Source organism: Martes martes (genome assembly GCF_963455335.1).
Source record: "Martes martes genome assembly, chromosome: 9".
NCBI lineage: Eukaryota > Metazoa > Chordata > Mammalia > Carnivora > Mustelidae > Martes > Martes martes.
The window spans coordinates 65535519-65549363 of record NC_137896.1 but is presented as its reverse complement, the minus strand read 5'-3'; the positions used below and the strand labels follow the sequence as shown (position 1 = coordinate 65549363).

At 42.3% G+C, this 13845-nt stretch overlaps 1 protein-coding gene across 1 annotated transcript in view; it reads right to left on the bottom strand.

Moving 5' to 3' along the window:
* VWA3B (von Willebrand factor A domain containing 3B) overlaps positions 1–198 on the bottom strand; it is a 210518-nt gene extending 210320 nt beyond the window's left edge. The window contains exon 1 of the mRNA XM_080813513.1: positions 88–198. The gene's annotated coding sequence lies outside the window, so the exon portion shown is untranslated. The remainder of the gene's footprint in view (positions 1–87) is intronic.
* Positions 199–13845: the final 13647 nt, after the last annotated feature.

The following is a 13845-nucleotide window of genomic DNA, read 5'->3' as shown; positions in this document are numbered from 1 at the left end:
AGGAAACTGCGTAATTCCAAGCTTTCCCTCCACAGCTTCCTAGAAACCTCGAAGGTTCTGTCGTGGAAGGGATCGCATCCCACTTACGAGGCAGTCTGTCGGGTGAAAGACAAGGAGGTTCCTGTTTAGCAGCCGCCCTCTCATCCTCTGGGAGCCCTGTGACCCCAAAGAGCCGGTGAGGCGCTCATGCCGCTGGTTGATAAAGCAGCGACTTCAGCAGGGGAAGGGTCGCCGCTTGGCGCGAAGAATTCCAGACGTTGGAGTTCTCTGTGACCCCAGCCCGAATGGCGCGGCGTGTTGACCAGGGCGTCGCCCGGTTGCTCAGACGCGGCCAATCACGGAGCGGCTCCTTGAGCCGACCCCGCCCACAGAGCGCGCGCCCGGCGGAGGCGGGGCCAGCGGGGCCCGCGGGCCGAAGGGGAGGGGCTCTGAAGCAAGTTCAGGGGCGAGGTGGCGAAGTGGGTGTCCGGGATCCCCAAGGCACTTTGGGACCCAAAGCAAGAGCCCCACGCTAGGGGACAGGGCGGATGGCATTGTCCCCTCCGCCTGTTGTTGCCGGGAAAATTAACAACGGCGGTGAATATTTATTAAGTTAACAAGCAGCTAAACGCACAGAAGAGCCCGGGTCAGGGCCGAGAGCGCGAGCAAATCGTGGAGGAAGGAGCCCAAAGCGGAGTGAGGCCCGTGCACCTCAGGAAACATTACAATTAATTTCTGTACCTACTTTTCAGCGTGCGGAGCACTTAGGTGTGCGTAATCTTGTTTAATTTTCACCTGAACGCTGTGAAAAGCTGTTCATTTTACGTTTGAAGGAAAGAACCTTCAAGAGGCGGGGTGGTCAGTTATGGACGGCTCAGCGGCCGAGCGAGTGTGAGCGAAGCTAAGACAGGTGAGACTGAGCTGCGGTTTGGGGGAAGAGGCTGCAGTTACCAAAAATGCCCTTATTTATTAGATAGGAGTATTCCTATGGCATTATTTTCTCCATTTGGCTTTATTTCTAACCCTTATTTTTTACCGTATCAAGTAAGCAAGGAGCTCAAAATACAGGCTTTATGATTTTTCAGTCACTTGGAAATAAATTTGTGCTTAACAAAAAGCATCTTTAAATCCTTAATAAAAGATCCCACAGGCAAGTATTGTTTTATTATGTTGGGATATTAAACTATGTTTTAGATTTCAAAACTCAAAAAGTGACCAGATCACTTGTAAGTTTTTGAGTTAAAGATCTAATAAAACGTAGTTAGCAGTAAAACTGAACAATTCTGCCCCACCCTACCCCCCACCAAAAGTCTACTTCATCCGCAGGAGGTTCTTTTTCCTATATTCTTTTTTTTTTTCCCCAAAGATTTTATTTATTTATTTGACAGACAGAGATCACAGGTAGGCAGAAAGGCAGGCAGAGAAGGAGAGGGGGGAAGCAGGCTCCCCACTGAGCAGAGAGCCCCATGCCAGGCTCAATCCTAGGGTCCGGGGATCATGACCTGAGAAGAAGACAGAGGCTTTAACCCACTGAGCCACCCAGGCACCCCATTTTTCCTACATTCTTTTAATGCCTTTGTAACTTCTAAAAGCTAACAGGCTTGATCTCAGATCACAAATCATTCCATAAAATTATTAGATTATATATCTTTGGCCTTATAGATGACACCTGTAACCACACCACCAGAGAACAAACAAAAATTCAACGATACTAAAAGATTGTGTTCAGAAGGGAAGTAGTACAGCATCCACGCCCACATTTGCCAATGCCACAGTAATCCTTGCTGTCCACACCCTGCCAGACTAATATTGTTGGGTCTCATGGGTTAGACAGAGAGCATAGCATTCACACAGCCAAACCCATTGCCTTACATAGTCACACAGGTACTCCTGCCCTCACCTTCACTCCATGCATTCTCCCTTCCCTGTGACACTTGCCATTTACATGCAAGTGACTACAGATGACTCTATGCTTTTGTCAATTATATGTATGTGCCTGCACACATAAGTTCATATGAAATAGTTAAACATTAACTACTTAAAGTATAGATACACATGTAAACAGAAGTTTAGGTCCTTTGAAGTACTGCATAGTTAATTCTGACTTCAGTTCGGCTAGCCAAAGGATGGTTCACCTTATTTTTGGGTGTTGCATGGTCTGGAATAAGAATACCTTTAGCACAGTTGTGATATACCGCTGTTCTGAAGTTTACCACATTTGCTTTGAATTTACATTCCACAGATCATTCATATCCTACTGTCAACCTTAACAAATGGCACTTAATTGTGTCACTCCCATCCTTAGCTTCAGACTCTTTGCCACTGCCCACAACATAAGTGCTCCAGCAGAGATACTGGCCTTGTCCCTGCCTCTGACCACATACTTTTACTCAGACCACCCCTTTCACCTGGATTACACCAGCTTGGGAGCCACAGAGCCCCAGGTCTCTTCAGGGTCAGCTCAAGCTCTTCTCTCTTTGCAAAGCCTTCCATGGACACTCCAGCCACAGTAATTTTTCTCCCCGTGTCCAGAATCAGAGCATCAGCTGTCAGTTGGCACTCTTGGCAATGGTGTACTGCCTTGTGACAGCCCTTCCATTGTTATTTGACCCTTGTGCTGTTTTTTCAGGTTGAATGGTTTTTCTTTTTCTTTTTCTTTCTTTTTTTTTTTTTTTTTAAAGATTTTATTTATTTATTTGACAGACAGAGATCACAAGTAGGCAGAGAGGCAGGCAGAGAGAGAGGAAGGGAAGCAGGCTTCCCGCTGAGCAGAGAGCCTGATGTGGGGCTCGATCCCAGGACCCTGGGATCATGACCTGAGCCGAAGGCAGAGGCTTTAACCCACTGAGCCACCCAGGTGCCCGGTTTTTCTTTTTCTTTAAACAAGTCTATTACTGGCACCAAATGTGCTTATGATCATAATCAGAATCTTTTGGGGGTGGGTGGAAGTCAATGAAACTGAAGGAGAAAAAGCAGTTTTCCTAACCCCAGTCCAAGATTGGGAACTAGAGAGAGCAACAGTAGAATACTGATTCAAGGGAATTATTTATATGATGAGAAGGAGTCTGAGATGGGACTTAATACAAAAGCACTCCCTTGGAAGGTGAAGGCTGGGGAAGGGGAGCGGAGAATGGAGCAGCTAAATCAGATTGAAGTCACTGCTGAGCCTTCCAGGCTCTGCTGGTCCAGGGTGTTTGGGCTGTCAGGGGCTGCCTTGAGATAGGCGAATGGGTGGGAGCAGGGGAAGGCAAAGTCGAAATAGACATTCGCATCGATTATGATGTTCTGTAGTTCATGGCTCACTTTTTGGGGAGTAACTGCCAACCTGTGGCTCTCAATGTAACATCTTTTGTGAGGACCAGAGCTGTTAGGCATAACTGTTCTACTCTTGATAATTACTATGTTTGGGGTTCACCAACATTCAAAACAATAGCCACAACTTACTGAATGCCAGACAGTGTTCTAAGCATTTTAAATATATCGCTTCTTCAAATCCTTACAAAAGCTCCAGTAGGAAAATACCATGATTATTCCCACTTTACAGATAAGTAAACTAAGACATAAGATTAAGCAGCTCCTCCAACGTCACTCAGCTAGAGAACTATGAACCCAGAATTTGAACCCAAGCAATCTTAGTACCCTGCCCCCTTAATTAGATGCTGTGTTGATCACTTGTTGGCCCTAATTTCCTCCAAAAGAAATTTTCTGTCATCCCAGTTGTACAGTGTTCATTTAGAACTGGATATTAAGGCCATAGTGAAAACTTTACTGGATTTGAATAGGTATTTAACAACACACATCTCAACATTAAATGGCATAAAGCAGGTCTGTTTTCTAATTACCCCTCCCTCCCACACTTCTTGTTAAGTTTGCAATGTGCCATTGTTTTTAAAAGAACTAGATGCCTTTTAGTCTAATACTATATCTAATAAATAAATAAAGAAGAATTAAATGATATTTCATCTAAACGAAAAAGTTCCAAACACTTGGGAAATTTAAAATCACTCTTCAAAGTAGATAACTTACACTAAAAGCTGGCAAAGACAATATTCCTGGATGAGAGTTTGATCATATGGAAATGATATTCAGGAATGGGCCTAAATCTTGCCTTGGCTGGGTATTCCTCTTCCTATGGTTTCTGAGGAGAGAATTATAGAGACAGGCCAATGGCAATAGGCAAAGGTGTTACCCTGTTTTAGGTCCCTCTAACCCAAGGGTGGGTTGACCCAGCAACCCCATGTGGGTGCAGGACGTGGGCACAGAGCTAGGGCCTCACTCCTTCTAAGCTCAGGTCTATCTACCAACTCCTTACCATGCCTGGCGGGCAAATATGTAGCACTGCTTATGTGGGAGGAAGAAAGAAAGGAGGGCCTGCCCACTAGAAGAGGTAAACCCTGGTTTGGCCTCCCTCTTTTCCCCTTGGAGAAACAGCAAAGTGCCAGAGAGAGAAGCACACCTGGTGGATAACTTCACACCCATAAACTTGGCGCCATCAATATCCTGGAATCTGATCCAATTAGAGCAATACTCCTACTTCTTCAGGATTGAAGGGAGAGAGGAAAGAGAGGAGCTGGATAACATCAGAAGAATTAGAACATTCTCATTGGTGAATTTAATTGTAAAAATCCTACATAAAACAGTAGTAAATGGAATTTAATAGAAGATTCTTTAATCATTGTTTTAAAACTGTGAAAGTGCATACCTTTCTGTCAAGCAATTCCGCTGCTAGGTTTCCTTGAGAAGACACACAAGTATTTTTATAAAGCAAAATAACGAAATAATGGAAATCACCTCAAGTCCACCAATAAGGGAGTGGTTGAAATTATGGTAGATTCTCATTGTGATATGATAGCAGTTTAAAAGAATAAGATTTTTTTGTTACAATATAGAAAAGTTCAAAGGTATATTCTTGAGATTCTTTTAATCAAATTGCAGAACAAATACATGAAGCATAATGCATTTTTCTATAAAAAAAAAAGCACCTAAACACACAATTGTACTGTTGCAGCCATGTTTCGTAACCCATTGGCTAGAGCAAGTCACATGACCCATCTAATTGCTAGGAGATGGAGAACTATGGGGAGGGAACACAACAGAGTCCCTGGGCACTGGGAATTTCTTTGCCCTATGAAACAAGGTTTAGCCTTTGGGGAACAACAGCCAGAAGGAGTTGTAGGCACTCTGCTCTCCACTGTGCTATATCCATCACCTGAGGAAATGAGGTAGAGAACAGGCAAGAGCATGCAGAATGTACAGAGAGCTGGAAACAAATACACACACGACTCTTGATCCAGCTTCATCTAAAACAATATACAGCAGACTCTTGCCAAGACGGTCTTGAACTGCACAGGCCTGCTTATACATGAATTTTTTTAAAATAAACACAGTACAGTAGCGTAAATGGATTTTCCTTATGATTTTCCTAGTAACTTTCTTTTCTCTAGCTTATTAAATTGAAAAAAATATAGTATAAAAAAGAGCATAGTATATATTACATATAGCATACAGAATATGTGTTAATCAACTATTCAAAGGCCAACTGTGCTGACATTTTCTTGCTCAGAAAGAAATGTTGTCACAGAGGTAGGGTTTAGAATATTCTATGCCCAGGGCCTTTGTAAAATATGAAAAATGATCATATGAAGATTATCTCTATTCCTCAAGTATCTGTTAAAATAAAACCATTATGTTATCATAAGTCAGCTTTCAAATGCCCTAAGCTTCTCTGGGAGTTTAACACTATGGAAATGTGTGCCTTTTGTTGAGTTAGTGCTTTTTTGTTCCTGTTTTTGTTTTTTATTATGCCTTAAACTCACCCAGAGTACCTCTCCAATATCGTCGGCCTCCCTTACCTCTTTTAGCTGTCAATCAGAATTATTCTACTCTGGTCTTAAGGTCTTTATGAGTGTATAAGGCATGGGCCATTAAGTGTACCTCAGTGCCTTTCAAGAAGAGAATAGGGCATAAATAAAACCTCCAACAGAGAAATGGTGGCATCTTTTTGTCCAGAGTGGTTTGGGGAGTTTCTGGAAAAGGTGGGAGCCCAGAGACTACTCCACCCCTGGGAATGGGCCAATGGTCTCACATATTTTAGGGCTTGGAAACTTGGGGTGAAAGGGGCTTTGCCCTATTCTTCACTTAAGGCTCCTCCCCCAGCTCTCCACCTTGCAGGAGTCACTCAGTGGCTAAGGCTTCCAAAGGGCAAGCAGAGCCCCCAAGGCCTCAATCACCTGGAGCCCCTGAAGCTACCTCCTCTCTCGAGTTGGCAGGAATTTGCCTCCACCCTCCAAGCCCCAGAGCCCAGTCTTCCAGCTCAGCTTCACATGTGGCCTTCCTCCTGACCAATGAATTAGCCCTGCTCTGGAATCATTAACAGATAATGGAATGAGAGGGTTGATTTTTAACTACAGTAAAAGTTGAAACAAAATTTCCAGAAAGTAATTATATAAATGTCACTTTTTGTCTTTTGAAGTCCTCTTTAACTGAAAGAATGGTTTTAAAACAATACATATTTAGTAGGCTTCTTCCCTCCATGGAGAACTTTTCCAACATCGAGATGAATGCCACGCTCAAATCCCTTGCAAAGCTGCGAGCCTGTCTTTAAGATCCAAACTGCACTTCCTGAAAGAGTAGGACAAGGAGTAAATCATGACTAATGTGAAAAAGAAATCTCAAAGAGCCATTCTGGGAAAGAATAAATTCATTTAAATAAGAGAAACAAAAAGTAACCTCTCTCCCCTTACTGAAAGGTATCCCTTCATTGTATAAAATCAGGTGTCAGGTACATAGGGCATATCTGTCTTTATTCCTTTGTCTATTTCAATACACAAGGGTTTTTCCGTGACTACACAATTGATTATCATAATAAGGTGGCCCTTTGTTTTATTTTTTATTTTTTTTATTGTGCTACGTTAGTCACCATACAGTACATCATTAGTTTTTTGATGTGGTGTCCCATGGTTTATTGTTTGTATGTAACACCCAGTGCTCCATGCAATCCGTGGCCCTTTGTTTTAAATAGAACTTACTGTTTGGGGGCTTATATGACAAACATCATAAAACGGATAAATGTAAAACAATTCTGTCCCTGGGTGGGCCACACCTATTCTAGCCAAAGTGTAGAAAGAGGGACTATCGAGGGTAGAGGAATCAGAGACAATGGGCCAGTGGGCCTATGCACTGAATAAAGACACTTACTAGCTCTGTGACCTTGGTCAAGTTGATCGCACTCTCTGATCAAGCTGCCAGGACAGACACAGCACAGAGACGGAAGGAGCCTGACTTTGGACCAGAGGGTGGAATGCAAACATGCCAGAGGGTCGATGCCCACAGGAGGCCCCATGCCATGGAGAGAGGGGTGAAAACAGCTATATCAATGGGTGCCGGCAGTGAGGGCTAAAGAAAGACACCTGTGTGTGGCTGTCCTGAATGGCACAGTCCTGGCGGCTAACCCTTCTGCCAGGCCAGGTCTTCAGTGCCCTTGGACCGACCCAAGATGCTGGTCCAGAGGACAGGAGAAGAAGCCAGCATCATGGGCAGCCACACTCAGGGCCTCCCCCACCCCAACTCAGACTTGACCTTGGAAACTGGGTAATGGAAGTAGAATTTTAACCTGTGTTCTTCATCCAGATACCACAGGAGTCACTCTCTCACCACCTGCAAGTCTTTGCTCAAATGTCACCCTCTCACTGAGGCTTTCCTTGACAGGGGCACTGAAAACCACAGACAATGCTCACTCTCTCCCCTCAGGCTTGGTCTGCCTTTCCTGCCTGACTTTCCTTCAGAGCATGCATCGCTGTCCAGCTTCTCAACATTACTCATTTTGCATACATCTGTCTCTCCCCTGAGCTCTCTTTTTTTTTTTAAGATTTTATTTATTTATTTGACAGAGAGATCACAAGTAGGCAGCAGACAACAGGCAGAGAGAGAGGGGGGAAGCAGGCTCCCCGCTGAGCAGAGAGCCCAATGCAGAGCTCGATCCCAGGACCCTGAGATCATGACCTGAGCCGAAGGTAGAGGCTTTAACCCACTGAGCCACCCAGGCACCCCTCTCCCGAGCTCTTAGAGAACAGAGACTTCTATCTACGTTGTTCTTTGCATATTTGCAGAGACCAGAGTGGTGACTGACAAGTGATAGGTCCTCCGCGCAACTTTGTGGAATGAATAAATATGCGAGGAACCTAAATCCCCGCTGCTTTAAAGAAATTAAAAAAAAAAAAAAGGATATTTCTGTAGGGTATCGGTAACGACTTCATCAGACCAAATTAATTCCCTTACCTGGATAATCCACCCTGAAAGACTTCTCTTCCTCTTTGGCCGTCAGGAAGAAACTATAGACCAGTTACAATGATGCTAGCTGCTGTCAGGAAGCTGCCCAGAAATACACACTGGCTCATTCACTACAGAAGTTGGTATTTTTCTCACTTCAAGTCCAAACATGATATTCCTGATCCGCAGGTCCTCCATGCAGGGATCTAGGGACCCAGTCTCCTAGTGTCTTCCCACTCCACTGTCTCTATCACTGACTTCCAAGCTGTGGTCTAGCTCAAACCAGCAGAAGGGGAATGAAAACTGGAGGGTGGCAGTGAGAAGGTTTGTGTGGGCCAGACCTAAAAGAGGTATTGGTCCCTTTCACTTAAATGCCATTTGCTAGAATTCAGTCCCTTGGCCACACTTACTAAAAGGGAGGCTGGAATACAAGGTCTTGCTGTATGCCCAGGAGGTAGAAAAGGAACTTGGAGAAAAACCAGCCAGTCCCGGCCACCTACTTTCTTCACTGGTCTCCCCTTAGCATATTCACAAGGCTAAGTGACCTCACCGGAGATAGCACTGAAGTTCCCAGGATTTGTTTTCAGATCCGCTTATGTTGGTTAGAGTTCTACCACATCATTTAATTAAATGTTATTAAATTAGTGAAATACAAGCGTTAGAGGAGAAAAAGTTCTTATTTCTCTGAAATTTAGGAAGAATGCTTTGGAAATAGCTTGTCTGTGTAGATGGAGGCAAGTCACTCAATAACAATGCTGGTGAATTAGGGGTGGGTGAAACCCTAGTAAATGACTGGGGGAAAAGGGACAAGCAGTTTTAGGAATCTGGAAGCATTCAGCTCTCCAGTGCATCTATCTTTACGCTCTACATCCACCTTACACAGAGTGAAACTGGAAATCGTCTGTGTTATGAGTGCAATTTTTCAAGGAAAAAGAAGCAACTCCCAATAGTGGACAAATAATGCCAAGAAAAAACCTTAATCCTGATATGTTTCAGAAAAAGATAAAATCATGACTCTAGTTCAGATGTAACAATGAATGTATGTGAAAATTCCATTAAACTTGTGAAATGAAAGAACCAGGCAGATGTTGTAACCACTTCAAAGGCAACATTTTTTAAAATGTTGTATGGAGTAAAATAATGTGCAAATGGACACAGACTGGCTTTTCCACAGGGGCAAGGGAAGTTCATCTCTACCAGACAGGACATAATTTGCATGTGTATCAGCTACCCACATTGCAGATTTACAAAATAGCTCCCATAGAATTGATCTGATAAGGCAGAAGGTTAAACTATGGATGATACATTGTTTTCCACTGAAGCACAGATTTTTTTTTCTACAACTCTTTGTCAAAACACTGGAGAACGAACATCTTTACATGAGCCAAATTAAAATGAGGAATATAAGACCTGTGTGTCATTTTTTATTTTATTGTTTCAATGAACTGATTAGCAATTAGCCCCAACCTCTTGAATAAGACAGTCTCAGCTATAATAGATTATCTTTCACTGGACGAAAAGAGTAAAGAAAAGGTTTGGTGTTTCCTACTTTAACAAAAAGACAAAATAAAACAAAACAGAACAACAGGACTTGATTATCTTTTCCAAATGTAGTAAACTGATACACAAGCCTTGAATAACCACTGGGAGAAACTGGGTGAAGGGCACCAAAGACTTCTCTGTACTACTGTTGCAACTTCCTTGAATATATAGTTATTTCAAAGTAAAAAGTTAAAAAAAAAAATTCAAGAACAGCACCAGGAGAGACCCCATGGATTCTACCTTCCCCTTCTGGTAGAACAATAGAAGTGGTCTGTTAGGCACAGGGAGGGAGGGATACAGGGAGGCCTGATCTGCGGATTCAAGAGGGATTCGCAAGTCTTACAGGACAGAGCATTTCTTCATTTCTTCGCTCAAAGAAGGTATGGGTGTTACAAAACCGATGAAGCCTGAGCGGGCTGGAGCATGGAGAACCTGATAGGATCTTAGCAGGAGATGGAACTCATTCTTTTTCTCAGGTTTTAGGACTTCGGGTTTTTATTTTTAAACTGTCAAATGACAAAATGAATAATGGCAATAACACCAACGTCATTGTCATTTGCCTGGTTTTGATAACGTACTACAGTGATGTTAACATGTTACCATTGGAGTTGAGGAAGAGTAGAGGGAACTCTCTGCCCTAGTTTTACAAACGCCTCTGAGACTATAATTAGTTTAAAATAAAAGCTTTTTAAAATGTGGGATATGGGGGCATCTGGGTGGCTCAGTTGGTTAAGTGTCTGCCTTTGGCTCAGGACATGATCTCTGGGTCCTGGGATCCAGCCCGGCATTGGGCTCTCTGCTCAGCCGGGAGTCTGCTTCTCCCTCTCCCTCTGCCTGCACCCCTCACACACACATGTGCTCTCCTGCTCTCTCTCTCTCTAATAAATAAATAAAATCTTTTTAAAAGATTTTTTTAAAAGGTGGTGTATGTTTCCAAGTTTATATAGTTGACTTTATGAACTTTTGTTGATTGTATCTTGTTCTTGACAGAAGCAGGAGCTATAAGTTCTCTGAGATGTTGGGTCCTTTGTAAAGTTGGATGCATTTGGGGGTAAATTGCAGACCAAGTTAACGTTAAGAGTACCATTTTGAAGGTGTTGGAACTTTTTCCATCAGCATCTTAAGGATCATCATAAAAAAATTAAGAAGCAGAAGTGTTTTTTATACGATGAGGGAAGGACAGACCCAAGGAAGTTTCCTTCTGCAGATAATAGTCAAAAGTCTAGTTTCCAGGGAGGAAAAAACCTTGATTGTTTCTCTTCTCCCTGCAAATGTTTTTAAAGTCAAAGCTTTGCAGGAGACTTCTTTACACCTACACAAACCTAAACTCAGACGTGGGCCTGTTATGCAAGTTTCTCTTGACAGAAACAATGGCATGGGGTCCCCAAATGCACAATCACCTTGTTGCCCTCATTACACCAGGGCTCTGGTGTTCCTGGTCTTCTTGGATGCCTTTATGCCAGTCACTGGGGCTTTGACTATGCGGGGCCATCTCCAGACATTGTTTGTGATATGAAATGTTAACCTTCGGCTGTGTCAAAAATGGAAGTCCCCAGAACCCCTGAGCTATCTGCCCTCTTTCTTTGCTAGGCTGTCCTTTGCCCTGGAACCATCTTTGTGTCCACTGTGGAGACTCACAGTTAGGGATGGGGAAAGATTTCTCCATAGGCTGAACAAGCTAAAAGAGTTCTGTTGCCTCATTTAGAAGAATAATAAGACCACAATTGTCTAGTGACAATCATCTTTTAAAATAGACCTTCCCTAAGGAACAGAGGATTGTTTTGAGAAAGTAGCTTTCTGTGGTGTCAAGGGGCATTATCTGACAGTCACTGGTGAAGGGCAAGTTTTATCTGATGTGTTTTAGCTGGGAAGGGTGCCCTACAGCTTGTTAATTCCAGCAGTGTAAAAAGTACTCTTGTCCTACTACAGTAGGAACCAGAGAGGTGCTGCTTCCTAAAATTGAAGGTCCCCTTTTTGTGACCTCATTCTTGTATTTAAGACCCCTTCTCACATTTCTTTCTTTTATGAAAGCAAATAAACAAACCATTTGTGTATTCTCCACAGGATTTGTAGCTATAGGTGGAAAGATCCTGTCCTACCTTCCAAAAAGCAACTTCTATGAGAAATCAGAAACCCAATCCTTTCTCAGATTTAATTTCACTTAAGTAAATTTTGGGGTTGAATTTTACTCAAAATTTGCATTTTTTTCTTGCACCCATGGTCATCTAATAGTTAAATCCATACAGCCAGGCATCATGCTATAAGTAATCAAGACAAGCAATCTTTTCCCTTAGGAAATTTGCACCTAAATTACCAAGTCATCAATAAATAAAGACTAAGAATACATCAAGTGAAGGTCTATAAATGGTACAAAACTGTAATCAACTTGAGTTTCAAACAAGAGGCCTTGGTTAAATAAATTATAGTATATACAAACAAGCCATTAAAAACGATGTATAGCAGACCTTGGAAAGGTTGAAACACTCTAGTAAGTAAAAACAAAAAGATTCCAATGTAATATTCTATGTGCAGTGTACCCATAGTAAAAAGAAATATAAATAATTATAGGTCCCCAGAGGTTATCTCCAAATGGTATGCAGTTTACTTTTTCTTCCTTTTCCTTTTTTGGAGTTTTTAGGTTTTTTGTAATAAATGTGCATTATTTTATAATTTGAGAAATTACTAACCATTGCCTCTTAAGTGAAGGAAAATGCATCCCTAATGTTATTTACAGTACGAAAATCTGACACTAATTAATTCTTCTCTTTAAGAAAGTGTATACATGATTGCTTGTCTGCGCCTGAGCTATCTTTGGAAGGAGACTCAAGATTGTAATATTGGTTGCCCCCCAGGGAGGGGAAATGAGTGGTCTGGAACACAGGCAAGAAGGATTTTTCACTGAACATTGTTTTGTGGTCTTCTGATTTGTATACCATGAAAATATGCAGCTTATTAAAAAAATTAATTTAGAGGGGCACCTGGGTGGCTCAGTCGGTTAAGTGTTTGCTTTCAGCTCAGATCATGATCTCAGCATCCTGGGATCAAGTCCTGCATGGGGGCTCCCTGCTCAATGGGGGGCCTGCTTCTCCCTCTCCCTCTGCCCCTCCCCCTGCTTGTGCTCTCTTTCTCTCTCTCAAATAAAGAAATAAAATCTTTTAAAAATTAATTTAAAGCTTGAAAATTAAAAAGTCAGTCATATCAAGTGAAAATTACCTTTAGCAGGCCTTCACCAATCCTTGCCTTGATATCACTGGCAAGGCTTTAGTGTCCGAGACCTCAACCAGCATATCTGGACAAGGCTTATCCTAGCTAATTCACAACATGGAAAGCCTAAGGGAACTGCACATTCCTAAAACACAGTCATGGTTACTCTTTCCAGGAAACCTGATTGCTGTGGGTGGAATATTTAATTGAGTGTGATTTGAAGCTATATATTTTTTAAGAAGATTAATAATGGAAATGAAAACACAAAATTAACACATTTTCATAGATCCTTCATGGATATCAATGCCATGTAAAGGTCAAATGACTGTCAAAGCTACCTCTATTAGCGAAGGTTTCACAATAGTTGGATAAAGACCACTGGTGGGAAAATGGAGTCATTGAGTCACATGCAGTAACCGAGAGTGCAGTAGAGACAGAGCATATACTCATTGCAAATCGAAGTGTGGGCTGAGCAAAACAGCAGCCTATCCAATAGGTCAACTTGAACTGTATTGGCTTTTTTGACCTTGTGTTTATTTTATAAATCTCTTCTGGTTTTAAATTTTTATAGGTGTTAAATGCATAAGGATTTTATTACTAGCTTTATGTTGGTGAATTTAGGAAATAATAGGGGCACCTGGATGGTTCAGTCAGCTGGGTGTTGGACTCGTGACTTGGTCTCAGGTCACGATCTCAGGGTGATGGCATTGAGCCCCATGTTGGGCTCCATGCTCATGGGGAGTCCTTAGCAGCTAAAGAAAAGAAGAGGAAAGGAAAGGAAAGGAAAAGAAAAGAAAGAGCAGAGCCCTGGCTTTTAAAAGTTTGTCTTTGGACTTACCTACTACATGCATG